This window comes from Oryctolagus cuniculus, chromosome 1, assembly GCF_051225735.1.
Source record: "Oryctolagus cuniculus isolate XC-2025 breed Fujian yellow rabbit chromosome 1, ASM5122573v1, whole genome shotgun sequence".
In the NCBI taxonomy this organism is placed as follows: domain Eukaryota; kingdom Metazoa; phylum Chordata; class Mammalia; order Lagomorpha; family Leporidae; genus Oryctolagus; species Oryctolagus cuniculus.
In genome coordinates, this window is record NC_142867.1 from 130838178 (window position 1) to 130853814 (window position 15637).

At 41.2% G+C, this 15637-nt stretch overlaps 1 pseudogene; it reads right to left on the bottom strand.

Annotated features, from left to right (window-relative positions):
* Positions 1-953: 953 nt before the first annotated feature.
* LOC103345347 (SRSF protein kinase 2-like) lies at positions 954-2965 on the bottom strand (annotated as a pseudogene).
* Positions 2966-15637: the final 12672 nt, after the last annotated feature.

The following is a 15637-nucleotide window of genomic DNA, read 5'->3' on the forward strand; positions in this document are numbered from 1 at the left end:
CTGGCTATAATGTTGGTTTATGAAACCACACTGATTTTTATAACATTACTGATGTTAGCATCCTATTGGTGGTTTATGACATCATAATCGATTAGGACATTAAATTAACCTAATAGTGTTTGCAGGAGGCACACCACATGGTACCTGGTCATCACATTTTTAAAGGAAAATCACCTTTAAAAGTACTTTTAGAAATACACAAAAAATACAAATAGGGATGCTAAATCATAAAGCATATTTTAGAATGAGAAGCATGTCTTTTCCCTCTTTAAAGTGCCATATGGGGAATGGCATCTTGTAATCCAGAGCCACTTCGTTTCAAGTCCAAGGTAAAAGGACTGTTATGGAATGAAAGTCTGCACAATGCCTTGGAGCAGTTAAAATCTGCTACATGTGACTCAGACTATAAAGCACTCAAGACTTGGTAGCTTTTCTGCATTTGAGTCCCCATCCCATTTCTAATGAAAATTAACATTTACAGAGTGCATTTACATACACTATAATACAGGAATGATGTCCCTTTGCCAGAAGGTAAAATTGTACATTTCCTCGCTATTTCTTGGTTCCAACTTGATAATATCTTATGATTTAAGTTATAGAGTACTCAGCTAAAATATTTCTCCATAAATAGTTACAAAACCTGCCAAAACACAAATGGGAAAGTATTTTTATTCAAATAAATGACACCTGAATGTCACACAATGCAGGAAACAATGCTTAGAGACCAGAAGAGAGTGGTCAGTGAACTATTAAACTGAAGACAAAAGACTACCCTTCCCCAGGACCACAGTGCACAGAAAGAAAAATCTCAATCAACAGCGCCTCAAAGCAAAATAAAGGTCTGAGGATGAAGCCAGCTCACTTGCAATCCTGTTAAAGAATGAGAGTCATCATTTATATCCAATGTACTGGAAAGCATTTGCTAGCACAGAATGCTATATTCGTAGAATTTGCTAAGAATTCAACCACAGATGCCAAAGGCATTCACCAGCAGAGGCTTGCTTTTCTGGAACCATTTCTAACATCAGGATCAGGAAATCTGTGAACTGTGCAGCATCTTCATGGTGCCAGCCATACCCTTCCACAAGTACATCAAACAGGCTCCAGGGCTTCAGCCTGGTGAAGTGCCACAGTTCTCCATGCATGCTGTACTCCAAATGTCAGCAGGTGTACTGTAACCTGTGCCTATCAAAACCTCTATGGACCTATACTACCATGTCTGGATGTCTTCTGTGAAGTGTTTATACACCCAACAAGCATTTCCCAGATTAACAATTTTTACTCTAATTTTATCTGCTTTCCAAGGATCCAGAGGTTCACCAACAAGTCAGCTGCCTGAGTTTTTGTTTTTGGCAAATCCCCAGTGCTGGAGGCTGAAACAGTCCTGTTTCTGTCATGAGATGGACTGCTTTCCTCTTGCTTGGCTAGTTGTCGCTCCCCCTCTTCGTGGAGGAATGACACTAAACCCTGCCTAGGCTTCATATCCGAGTCACGGCACCATTATGTCGCTCCCCCTCTTCATGGAGGAACGACACAGGACCCTGCGCTGTTCTTTCGTCTGCTCGGCCCTTCCCGGGTTTGCTGCTGGTTCTTCCCAGGTTGGCTGCTGGTTCTTCCCGGGTTGGCTGCTGGTCCTTCCCGGGTTGGCTACCATCCCTTCCACCTCCGTGGAAGGGCGGTTCCCCCTGCCACTTTCCCCACTTCCGCGGGGGAGCGGCACACCGCCGGCCGGCTCTCTCGGGGGCTGCACAGGTGTTCCTTCAGATAGATGTTCCCGGTGCATGTTGTCTCTCTCCTCCTTTATAGTCCTCTTCCGCCAATCCCAACTCTGCTACCCACACACCGAGTACGCTGCTCTCCTCCAATCAGGAGCAGGTCCTGTTGTTTATTGGTTGAACTGGAGGCAGCTGTGTAGAAGCTGTTTCCTTCTCTCCCAGCACCATATTGTGGGAGAGCAGATGCATAGAATAAGTCTTAATTCCAGTAACAGTCTAGTCTGAGTTGCTCCCAGTTGCTCCCCACAGCTAGTGGTGATACCTCTGACAGGACAGAGCCACAGACCACAGGTTCTTAGAACCTTGAGAACAACGAAGTAGAAAACTTGGGAAGCTGTGATTCGGGAATTTTATATCATCCATTTGGCAATTCACCATTGAACTGTTCGTGAGAGCTGCTATATGTGTAATCGCTTTCTGCATTTGGCTCATCAGGGTTATACTCCTTGAGATTTAGACAGTCATCTTCATCATCTTCTTCCTCCTCCAGCTGCTGCTCCAGTGAGAAGGGGCCATTCTCTATACGGCCGTTGGTTTTTGGGGATTCTATCCATGTGGGATCTAGGTTTGCAAGTTCCTATTCGACATCGTCTTCATCTTTCTCAATGTTTTCTTTCTCAGCATCTTCTTTCTTGCCTTGGTCCTCAGCTTCACCGCTGTCCTACGCAGTCTCCTCCTTGGCGGCCTCCTCCAATCCAGCCACTTTTAGTTCCACTTCTGGGCAGTATTCACCATCTTGCTCATTGGAAGGTACAGTTGAGGTGATGTTTTCTTCTATTATTTTCCTTTCGGCTCCACACTCCAGTTCTTCTATCTCCTGCAGGCATTTCTCCAATAATTCTGCCTGCCTCTCCTGCTTCTTTTTCAGCTTTTTTTTTGTTTTTAGTCATTTTTCCTATAGGTTTTTGCTGTGGAGACGTACTTACTGCAGACCTTGAAGGAGGAGGAGCACCTGCTTTCTTCCATTCAGTGGACTCGGCAGCAATTCTTCTCACATAGGAATCATCCACACACATCAGTATGTTTTTTGGCTTTATGTCAGTGTGAATGATCTTGCATTTACTGTGCAGATAAACTAACCCTTGAAGGACCTGTCAAATGATACTCTTCACACAGCACACTGGGAGGCCTTGATAGTTGGACTTGGTGATCTACTCAAGGAGATGGTGGCCAAGCACTTCAAATACCATGCAGCTATGTATTCCATTCATTCCTGAAATCTTTAAGTCATTGATGAGCTGGGCCACCATGTCTGTGGGTCACTGAGAATACTTTCTCAAACACATTTGAACAATTTTATTTCACTCAAAGCTGTTTCTGTATGATGCTGGGCACCTTTTACAACTTTCATAACGATAGATCTTTTCCCCTGCGTATCCCAACACAGCCACACAGTAGAGAAATGCCTCCATCCAGGCTTCCTAATAACATGAGAGCAGCCATTGAAGAGGTCTCCAATTTTCACTGAATGATAGGCACCTTTTCATCAGTCTTTGGGGTCCTCTTGCTTCTCATCCTCTGATCCCAGGATCTCTTCCTCTGACTCTGGGGGTGTGGGGTCTGGCAGATGTGGGGAAGGTGGTGGCGGTGGCAGCTAAGCTAAGAGTGGAATACTCATTTCTGCATGTCTCCCAGGTACAGAGCTTATGTACATGAAGAATTTCCAATGAACTTTTCAATGCCTTTCTTCACCCTCTTGCCAGCATCCTTTAGCATGATCTTTAGGAAAGAACCTCAGTTGAAGACAGTGAGTTCTGTAAGCACAGTGCCTGGAAGATGGAGGGAACACTGGCTTCATTGGAAGAAGCGTTTCTCATTCTGATTTCAGGAAACCATGTTTCCATTTAAGTATGTCTCTCCTTTTAAGGCTAAAATGTTAGTCCAGAACTCTGAAGAGACCAGGAAAGTATTGAAAACAAATATCAGGTTACAGCTTTCTCTCCCAGCCAGAAAATAAAGCAAACAGAGTAAAGATGCTTGGCTTTGTCAATTTATGGATACCTTGCCAGTAAAATAGGGCAAAAAGAAGTGAATTCACAGAGTTTAAGCCATTTTATTTATTTTTATTTGATTTCTTCTTCATTACTATTTATTTTATTATTTTTTAACATTTTATTTAAGCTACAGAAATTTGATGTATTTCATATATACAGATTTAGGAACATAGTGATAGTTCCTTCATTCCCACCCATGCTCCAACTGTTCTTCCTCCTACCTCTAACATTCCCAATCTTAATTTTTACAAAGATCTACTTCAATTTACTTAATCACCATAAGGTTAACCCTACTCTAAGTAAAAGAGTTTAACAAATAGTATGAAGAAAAAAACACTTCCTCAACAGAAAAGATCAGGACTGTAAACAATCATCAAATCTGAAAATGTCAGTTTCAGTCCTACACATTACCATTTAGGTACTCTATTAGCTAACCTTGATCATGGAATATATGATATCTTTCTTTTGGGGGCTGGCTTATTTCACTAAGTATAATGGTTTCTAGTTGCATCCATTTTATTGCAAAGACAGGATTTCATTTGTTTGCAGCTGAGTAGTACTCCATTAGTGTATATATATATATACCACAATTTCTTTATCCAGTCTTCAGTTGATGGACATATGTTAGCTATTATGAATTGAGCTGCAATGAACTTGGGGGTATAATTAGCTCTTTCAAATGATGATTTCTTTCTTTTGCTTTGGATAATTCTCAGGAGTGGGATGGACAGAGCAAATGGTAGGTCTATGTTCAGATTTCTATAATATCTCCATATGGTCTTCTACAGTGGCTGCATCAATTTACATTAACACCAGTAGTGAATTAGGATACCTTTTCTTCACATCCATGGAAGCATTTGATGTTATTGATTTCTGTAAAGGAGTCATTCTAACTGGAGTGAGTTGAAACTGCATTGTTGTTTTGATTTGCATTTCCATAATGGCTAGTGATGCTGAACATTTTTTCAAGTGTCTGTTGGCCATTTGGTATTCGCTCTTGAAAAATGCCTGTTCAAGTCCTTTGCCCATTTCTTAACTGGATTCTTTGTTTTGTTTTTGTAGAATTTCTTGAGCTACTTATAGATTCTGGATATTAACCCAATCAGATACATAGTTTACTAATATTTCTCCCATTCTGTCAGTTGTCTCTTCACTTTGCTGCTTCTTTTGTAGTGCAGAAGCATCTCAGCTTGATGCAAGCCCATTTCTCAATTTCATGTTTGCTTGCCTATGCTTCTGGGATCTTTTCCAAGAAGTCTTTGCCTATAAAAATGTTGAGCAGAATTTTTCCAATATTCTCTAGTGATTTGATGGTATTGGGTCATAGATTTAGATGTTTGATCCATTTTCAGTGGATTTTTTTTTGACAGGCAGAGTGGACAGTGAGAGAGAGAGACAGAGAGAAAGGTCTTCCTTTTCCGTTGGTTCACCCTCCAATGGCCGCTGCGACTGGTATGCTGTGGCCAGTGCACCACGCTGATCCGAAGCCAGGAGCCAGGTGCTTCTCCTGGTTTCCCATGCGGGTGCAGGGCCCAAGCACTTGGGCCATCCTCCACGGCCTTCCCAGGCTACAGCAGAGAGCTGGACTGGAAGAGGAGCAACTGGGACAGAATCTTGTGCCCTAACCGGGACTAGAACCTGGTGTGCTGGCACCGCAGGTGGAGGATTAGCCTTTTGAGCCACAGCACCAGCTTTCAGTGGATTTTTATGTAAGGTGTCAGGTAAGGAATATATTTCTTTTTTCTGCATGTGGTAATCCAGTTTTCCCGGCCAGTGCTTGCTCCAGGGATTGATTTTAGGTCCATTGTCAAATTTAAGTTGGTTGTAGATGCATGGACCAGTTTCTGGAGTTTCTATTCTGTTCCATTGGTCTACACATCTATGTTTATGCCAGAACCAGGTTGTTTTGAATATGACTTCCCTGTAGCATATCTTGAAATCTGGTATTGTGAGGCCTCCCGCTTTGTTTCTATCATAATATACTGCTTTAGTTATTCAGGGTCTCTTGTGTTGGTATATTAATTTTGGCATCATTTTTTTTTCTAGCTCTGAAAAGAATGTTATTCGTATGTGATAGGGATCACATGGAATCTGTGAATTGTTTTCAATAGTATGGACATTTTGATGATAGTGATTCTTCCAATCCATTAATATAGATGATTTTTTTTTCCATTAGAGAACTTTGACATCTTTGGCTAAATTTATTACAAGGTATTTAATTCTTTTTGTAACTATTGTGAATGGGATTGATTTTAAAAGTTCTCTCTCAGACACGGTATTGTCTGTGTATACAAAGGCTATTGATTTTGGTATGTTCACTTTATATCCTGCCATTTTACACAACTCTTTCATGGGTTCCAATAGTCTCTTACTGGAGTCTTTTGGTTCCCCAATATATTGTAGCATGCCTTCTACACTTACAGATAATTTGAATTACTCCTTTATAATTTTTATCCCTTTGGTTTCTTTTTCTTGCCTAGTAGCTCTGGCTCAAACTTCCAGGCTATACATAGAATCTACATTAGGAATAGTTTGAATCGTTTCTTTTCAATTTCTACACTTTTGACTTGTTTTTCTTAGCTCTCACTAAAATTCAAGGACTATATTGTGTAGCAGTTTTGAGAGTGGAAGTTCTTGTCTGGATCTGGATTTTAGTGGTGATGCTCCCAAATATTTTCTATTCAATAAGATCCTGGCAGAGGATTTGCCTATACCTAATTTGCTTAAGGTTTTCATCCTGAAAGGGTGTTGTATTTTATGAAATGCTTTCTCTGCATCTATTGAGATTATCATATGGTTTTTGCTTTTCAGATTATTAATGTGATGAATCACATTGATTGGTTTGTGAAATGCTGAACCATCCATGCATACCAAGGATAATTCCCACTTGGTCCAGTGAATCATCTTTTAAGTGTGTTATTGGATTCAATTTGCTACTCTATTGCTGAGGATTTTTGCAGCTATGTTCAGCAGGGGTATAGGTCTGTAGTTCGCTATCAGTGTTGTATCTTCTTCAGATTTAGGAATTAATGTGATTCTGGCTGCATAGAAAGAATTTGGGAAGATTCCGTTCCTTTCAGTTGCTTTGACAGCTTGAGAAGAATTGGTGTTAGTTTTTCCTTAAATGTGTGGTAGAATTCAGCAGTGAAGCCATCTGGTCCTGGGCTTTTATTTTTTTTTAACTTTCATTTAATGAATATAAATTTCCAAAGTACGGCTTATGGATTACAATGGCTTCCCCCCCATAACGTCCCTCCCACCGCAACCCTCCCCTTTCCCACTCCCTCTCCCCTTCCATTCACATGAGGATTCATTTTCGATTCTCTTTATATACAGAAGATCAGTTTAGCATACATTAAGTAAAGATTTCAACAGTTTGCTCCCACACAGAAACATAAAGTGAAGAATAATAGATGATTTTTTAAATGATGATGAAATCAGATCAGACCTATTGTCATGTGAGAGTCAAGTTGGGAATTGATAATTTCTTCTTCTTCTTTTTTTTTTACAGAAGATCAGTTTAGTATACCTTAAGTAAAGATTTCAACAGTTTGCACCCCCATAGAAACACAAAGTGAAATATACTGTTTGAGTACTCGTTATAGCATTAAATCTCAATGTACAGCACATTAAAACAGAGATCCTACATGAGGAGTAAGTGCACAGTGACTCCTGTTGTTGACTTTACAAATTGACACTCCTGTTTATGGCATCAGTAATCTCCCTATGCACCAGTCATGAGTTTCCAAGGCTATGGAAGCCCCTTGAGTTCTCCGACTCTTATCTTGTTTAGACAAGGTCATAGCCAAAGTGGAGGTTCTCTCCTCCTTTCAGAGAAAGGTACCTCCTTCTTTGATGACCTGTTCTTTCCACTGGGATCTCACTCACAGAGATCTTTCATTTAGGAGTTTTGTTTTTTTTTCCACAGTGTCTTGGCTTTCCATGCCTGAAATACTCTCATGGGCTTTTCAGCCAGATCCAAATGCCTTTAGGGCTGATTCTGAGGCCAGAGTGCTGTTTAGGACATCTGCCATTCTATGAGTCTGCTGAGTATCTCGCTTCCCATGTTGGATCACTCTCCCCTTTATTTATTCTATCGGTTAGTATTAGCAGGTACTAGACTTGTTTATGTGCTCCCTTTGACTCTTAGTCCTTTCATTATGATCAATTGTGAACTGAACTTGATCACTTGGACTAGTGAGATGGCATTGGTACATGCCACCTTGATGGGATTGAATTGGAGTCCCCTGGTATGTTTCTAACTCTACCATTTGGGGCAAGTCAGCTTGAGCATGTCCCAAATTGTACATCTCTTCCCTCTCTTATTCCCACTCTTATATTTAACAGGGATGACATTTCAGTTAAATTTCAACACTTAAGAATAACTGTGTATTAATTACAGAATCAAACCAGTCATCTTAAGTAGAGCAGACAAAAAAACTACTAAGAGGGATAATGTATTAAGTTGTTCATTAACAGTCAGGGCTATGCTGATCAAGTCACCGTTTCCCATAGTGTCCATTTCACTTCAACAAGTTTCCTTTTTGGTGTTCAGTCAGTTGTCACCAATCAGGGAGAACATATGGTATTTGTCCCTTTGGGACTGGCTTATTTCACTCAGCATGATGTGTTCCAGATTCCTCCATTTTGTTGCAAATGACTGGATTTCGTTGTTTCTTACTGCGGTATAATATTCTAAAGAGTACATATCACATAATTTCTTTATCCAGTCTACCGTTGATGGGCATTTAGGTTGGTTCCAGGTCTTGGCTATTGTGAATTGAGCTGCAATAAACATTAGGGTGCAGACCGCTTTTTTGTTTGCCAATTTAAATTCCTTTGGGTAAATTCCAAGGAGTGGGATGGCTGGGTCGAACGGTAGGGTGATCTTCAGGTTTCTGAGGCATCTCCAGACTGACTTCCATAGTGGTTTGACCAGTTTGCATTCCCACCAACAGTGGGTTAGTGTCCCTTTTTCCCCACATCCTCGCCAGCATCTGTTGTTGGTAGATTTCTGTATGTGAGCCATTCTAACCGGGGTGAGGTGAAACCTCATTGTGCTTTTGATTTGCATTTCCCTGATTGCTAGTGACCTTGAACATTTTTTCATGTGCCTGTTGGCCATTTGGATTTCCTCTTTTGAAAAATGTCTATTGAGGTCCTTGGCCCATTTCTTAAGTGGGTTGTTGGTTTTGTTGTTGTGGAGTTTCTTGATCTCTTTGTAGATTCTGGTTATTAACCCTTTATCTGTTGAACAGTTTGAAAATATTTTTTCCCATTCTGTCGGTTGTCTCTTCACTCTCCTGACTGTTTCTTTTGCAGTACAGAAACTTCTCAATTTGATGCAATCCCAATAGTTGATTTTGGCTTTGACTGCCTGTGCCTCCCGGGTCTTTTCCAGAAATTCTTTGCCTGTGCCAATATCTTGAAGGGTTTCTCCAATGTTCTCTAGTAACTTGATGGTGTCAGGTCGTAGATTTAGGTCTTTAATCCATGTTGAGTGGATTTTTGTGTAAGGTGTAAGGTAGGGTGTCGCTCCCCCTCTTTGAGGAGGAATGACACAGGACCCTGCGCTGTTCTTTTGTCTGCTCGGCCCTCCTCGGGTTTGCTGCTGGTTCTTCCCGGGTTGGCTGCCGTCCCTTCCACCTCCGTGGAAGGGCAGTGCCCCCTGCCACTTTCCCCACTTCCGCGGGGGCAGCACACCGCCGGCCGGCTCTCTCGTGGGCTGCTCAGATGTTCCTTCAGATAGATGTTCCCGGTGCATGTTGTCTCTCTCCTCCTTTATAGTCCTCTTCCACCAATCCCAACTCTGCTACCCACACACCGAGTACGCTGCTCTCCTCCAATCAGGAGCAGCTCCTGCAGCTTGTCAAGTTGGTGACAGGCAGCTGTGTACAAGCTGTTTACTCCTCTCCCAGCGCCATATTGTGGGAGAGCAGATGCATAGAATAAGTCTTAATTCTAGTAACTTAGTCTAGTCCGAGTTGCTCCCCAGAGTAGGGGTCTTGCTTCATGCTTCTGCACGTGGAAATCTAGTTTTCCCAGCACCATTTATTGAATAGACTGTCCTTGCTCCAGGAATTGGTTTTAGATCCTTGATTAAATATAAGTTAGCTGTAGATGTTTGGGCTGATTTCTGGTGTTTCAATTCTGTTCCATTGGTCTATCCATCTGTTTCTGTACCAGTAACATGCTGTTTTGATTACAACTGCCCTGTAGTATGTCCTGAAATCTGGTATTTTGATGCCTCCGGCTTTGTTTTTGTTGTACAAGATTGCTTTAGCTATTCAAAGTCTCCTGTGTCTCCATATGAATTTCAGCACCATTTTTTCCAGATCTGAGAAGAAGGTCTTCGGTATCTTGATTGGTATTGCATTGAATCTATAAATTGCTTTTGGGAGAATGGACATTTTGATGATATTGATTCTTCCAATCCATGAGCATGGAAGATTTTTCCATTTCTTGGTATCCTCTTCTATTTCTTTCTTTAAGGTTTTGTAATTCTCATCGTAGAGATCTTTAACATCCTTGGTTAAGTTTATTCCAAGGTATTTGATTGTTTTTGTAGCTATTGTGAATGGGATTGATCTTAGAAGTTCTTCCTCAGCCATGGCATTGTCTGTGTATACAAAGGCGGTTGATTTTTGTGCATTGATTTGATACCCTGCTACTTTGCCAAAATCTTCTATGAGTTCCAATAGTCTCTTAGTAGAGTTCTTTGGGTCCCCTAAATAAAGAATCATGTCATCTGCAAAGAGGGATAGTTTGAGTTCTTCCTTCCTAATTTGTATCCCTTTAATTTCTTTTTCTTGCCTAATAGCTCTGGCTAGAACTTCCAGAACTATATTGAATAGCAGTGGTGAGAGTGGGCATCCCTGTCTGGTACCAGATCTCAGTGGAAATACTTCCAACTTTTCCTGGGCTTTTATTTGTTGGGAGTGTCTCTATTACTGATTCAGTCTCCATCTTGGTTTTTGGTCTGGTTAGGTTTTCTATATATTCATGACTCAATTATGGCAGACTGTATTTGTCCAGTAATCTACCCATTTTGTTCTGAGTTCCCAATTTGTTGACATACAGCTCTTTGTTTTAATTCCTGATGAATTATCTGTGGTATCTGTTGTTTCACTTCCTTTTTCATCTCTAAATTTATTAATTTGAGTTTTCTCCCTCTTTTTTTTGGTTAGTTTGATAAAAAGTGTATCACTTATATTTACTGTTTTTAAAAAAGCTCTGTTTTTCCACTGGTCATCAATATTGATTTTTGCTTCAGTTTTTTAATTTATTCTCTAATATTTATTATTTCTTTAATTCTATTAATTTGAGTTTGGTTTATTATTGTTTTTCTAGGTCTTTGAGATGCATCAATAGCTCATACATTTGGTACCTTTTGAATTTCTTCATGTAGGGACCAATTGATATAAACTTTCCTCCTAACATTGCTTCTGTTGTATCCCATATGTTTGATATGAGGTATTGTCTTCATTTGTGGGATGAAAAGTTCTGTAGATATCAGTTAGGTCAAGTTGGTCCATAATGCTCACTAACTCTGTTGTTTCTTTGTTGACTTTCTGTTTAGATCATGTATTGATGAATGTGGGGTATTGAGGCCCCCCATTGCTATTATATTAATGTCTATGCTTCCCTTTAAGTTAATTAACATTTAATTTAAATATCCAAAATTCTGTATTAGGTACATATGCATTTTTTATAGTCACACCTTCCTGTGAGTTGATACCTTAATGATTATGCCATGCCCTTCTTTGTCTTTTTTAACAGTTTTTGTGTTAAGTTTATTTTGTCTGATAATATTATGGCAACACCTGCCCTTTTATGCTTTGATAGCATGGGATATCTTTTGAATTTTTTCACTTCCATTTGTGTGTATCTTTTTTGGTGAGATCTGTTTCTTGTAGGCGGAAAATAGACAGGTCATGTTTTTCAATTCATTCAGCTTTTCTGTGTCCTGTAACTGGAGAGACTGGATTTTTGAGGCTATTTACTTTCTCTTTTTTTAGATTTATTTATTTATTTGAAAGTCAGTGTTACACAGAAAGAGGAGAGGCAGAGAGAGAGAGAGAGAGAGAGAGAGAGAGGTCTTCCATCTGATGGTTCACTCCCCAATTGGCCACAATGGCTGGAGCTGCACTGATCTGAAGCCAGGAGCCAGGAGCCTGGAGCCAGGAGGTTCTTCCAGGTCTCCCACGTGGGTTCAGGGCCCAAGGACTTGGGCCATCTTCTACTGCTTTCCCAGGCCATTGCAGAGAGCTAGATCAGAAGTGGAGCAGCTGGGTCTTGAACCAGTGCCCATATGGGATGCCGGTGCTTCAGGCCAGGGCATTAACCTGCTGCACCACAGCGCCAGTCCCATGAGGCCATTTACTTTTAAGGTACTATTAATAAATAATGACTGGCCCTGCCATTTTTTTTGCAAAATATTCCTATTATTTATATGGATTTCTTTTGTAATTTTACTGGCAGGTTTTTTGCCTTCACTGCACAATGATTGTCCAGAAGGCCAGTTATACCCTGCACCCTCTCATGCAACCACAGAGTCCCACAGCTTCAGCACACAAGGCTCCCACAGTTGCTGAATGCAGAGGTTCTGCTCTGCCCTGCCAGTCTGTTCAGTCCACAGAGAGGCAGATGTTGCCTGAACCAGCTGTCCATGGGCTTGAGACCCAGAGCTTGTGGTGTGTTGGAAGACTGGGGGAACCTTGCAGTCCTACATGGGTACTCAGCCCCCTATCTATCCTCCCAGCCAGGCTCAAAGTCAGTGGGGCCACATACTTTTCCATCTGCTGGAATCTCTGGATCACATGCATGCATAAGTGCCACACATGGCCCTCTCTCCACCACTATCACCAGTACTGCTGAGAAGATGGTGCCCTGCCTGAGCCAGTTGCTGTGCTTGCATGCAAGGCCTACCACAGCTGCTGCCCAAGCCCCAAATGGCACCTGCCCTCCCCCAACTGGGTGCTGCTGTGGAAAGGATGGGGTGAGAGAAACATGCCCCCCTTTTCCCACTGAATCCATGAGTATCCATTAGCCCCTAAGGCTGCAGATGGACTCACATCATGGTCTCCCTCCAACTATATCACCAAGGGCTGCTGCAGTTTGGTCTCACCTCTGTCTCTAAGCTGCTAACTGCTCTGGCTTTCAGATGCTTAGTGTATTGTGTCCATGTTCATGCTGCACATCTGCACCTTCCACACAGGTCTACAGCATTCCTCTTCCTTCAATAGAATTCCCACTGGGGTTTTCTCTCAATTCTCCCCTTAGAGTTCACTTCCTACATTTCTTATTATTTTCTCTAGCCTAGTGCAGAACATTTTTTCTTATTCTACCATCTTGGAATCCATTTTCAAAATTTGATGATAAAACTCTCTTTTTCTGCCTTTTCTATTAAAGAACTTTGGGAATATTTTTGGCTAAATCATGTTGCAATGAGTTGGGAGCACAGGCCCAGTATCTTATGACACTACTGCTTGGGAGATGCCATCCTTACAAGCCCTTCACAAGCTGCTTCTCAGGCTACAGACTAGCACCAGACCTATGGATGCTCAGGTACCTTGTTTGGAAGGGCTTAGCATTTGCACATATCCTGTACACATACTCCCATATACTTTAATCAGCTCTAAATTATTATAGTGCAATGTGAATGCTTTATAAACAGTCATTATGCTCTACTATTTATGGAATAATAACCAAAACACGATGTTTTTATGTTTTTGATCTGTGGTTGGTTGACTCCTAGAAGGCAAACCCACAGACTGGGGTGCTGACTGAGCCTTCTAAGAGGTGGATGATAGAATTCATTTAGATTGTGATCTAGGGCCTACACCTGGCCAGTAGTCAATTAGAAAAACACTCAACTCCATTGCTACTGACTCCACTCACCTGTCACCAACACAACACTGCTTCCCTTCCCCTGCCTTGTTTCATCCTTACAGCTGCCTCTGAAGACAGATGGGAAAGTCTGGCACAGCAGGGGAGGGTGATGAACACTATCCTGTTATTCTTTTGGTCAAGACAAGATTTCTTACAGGGAAGGATTTTTAGCCTAGCAGTTAAGATGCTCACATCAGAGTGTTTGGGTTCAATTTCCTTCTTTCTGCTAATGAAACCCCTGGGGGCAGCAGGTGATGGTTTAAATATTTGGGTCCCTTCCACCCACATGGGAGCCCTGGATTGAATTCCTGGATCCTAATTCCAGCCAGACCCAAACACAGCTTCAGCCAGTGTGTACACTTGGAGATTAAACAAGCTGGTGGAAGCCTCTCCAGGTGTCTCTGTCTCCATGCACCACCACCCCAAATAAATGAATTTTGAAAAAAACTTCTTAGAAAAAATAAAGACATTTTTCTAAGACCAGATGATGTTGACATTTTATGCCAAGGCTGTGAGTAGGGCTATTATTGAACTTCTGGCTCTAACCACTATTATTCCAGGCTTGTGGCTAACCATGACCTCACCAGGGGTCTTGTGCCTAGCAAATTGGGCCCTGGCCCACTTAAATTTTTATGACAATTCTTTGCTTTAAATCCAGCAGGGATCTTCCAGTGCCATTACTTTTGTGTGTCTTCTGTGTCCTGGACATTTCCCCAAGTACGCATGCTAACTCTTCTCCTATCAAGTCTCTTCTGTGTACTATCTCCAGAATCTTCATTTTTGATATTTCAAACACCCAAAGACTTGCCCCCTTCCTTTAGCAATCTCTGTGTCTTTCATCACCACTCCTAAGGCATAAAACTTAGTCTGATGAGCTGGCTAGCAGCTGAAAGCCTGTGATTTTAGTCATACAGGCATACCAGTTAATATAATGATCTTCTGTGTCTGCATACAGTAGCTCAGAGTTATAGACTCATAATGCCAAAATTCAAATTCTTGCTGGGGAACTCAACTCTCTGGGCCTCAGTTTCATTTGGAAAATGAGTGTTATACATGTCCTTACCTCCTGGGATTGGTGACTATTAATTAGATGGTGTATGTGAATGACTGACCGAGTGCCTTGAATTCTGTCAGATCCCAAATATTGAACACTCATGTATCAACATGACCAAAAACAAAGAGCAAACACATGAAATACACATCAGAGCCCTGCTACTATGAAAAGTAACTTCTATTCTTTCCGTAATGTCTTCTTGAACAGCTGAACACTCTCACCATAAAGTAGAAGAGAATTGAGTTTGTGTCTTTGACCACATCGCAGCCTACCCCATTCCTTCATTCCACACATCTATACATATAAAGTAACCATGAGACCAAGTTCTCCTAGTTAGAACAGTCAGCCTTGTCACACACAGTTAAGACAGAGAAAATATTGTGACCTTAAGAAATAACAATGTGAACAATGTGAACTGTAACATTAAAAACTGTATCATTAAAAGCCTACCTCAATTTGTGGCCAAAGAATTTAGCAGGGTCAGATCTGTGGCAACAAAGCACTCTCAACACAAAGATAGAATAATCAGAAATTTATCTACAATTAAATAGACAAAGAAATGTGAAGATTAGAACATTACTTATGGAGGGAAAGATAACAATGCTGGAAGATTCATGGCTTGGGAATCCCAGAACATGTGCTTCAGGGTCCCAATTGTGAGGTGACAATCAGAATATCTTCTCCACAGGGGAGCTTGTAAAGTTTCTCCCTTTTAAGTTCCCTTAAAATTCTTATGAATAAGGGTGGCATCCATCCAATGGTCCTTGTGTGACTAGGTATGGAGTCTATTCTCTCAGAAACTGGTTAGGGACCTGTGGGAACATCTATCCTTGATCCATATCTCACTAAAAAAAGCTTATTTTTCTCTGTAGGTGAGCTAAGCCCCCAAGGAAAATGGCATCCATAGTTCTAGGCTTTTGAGT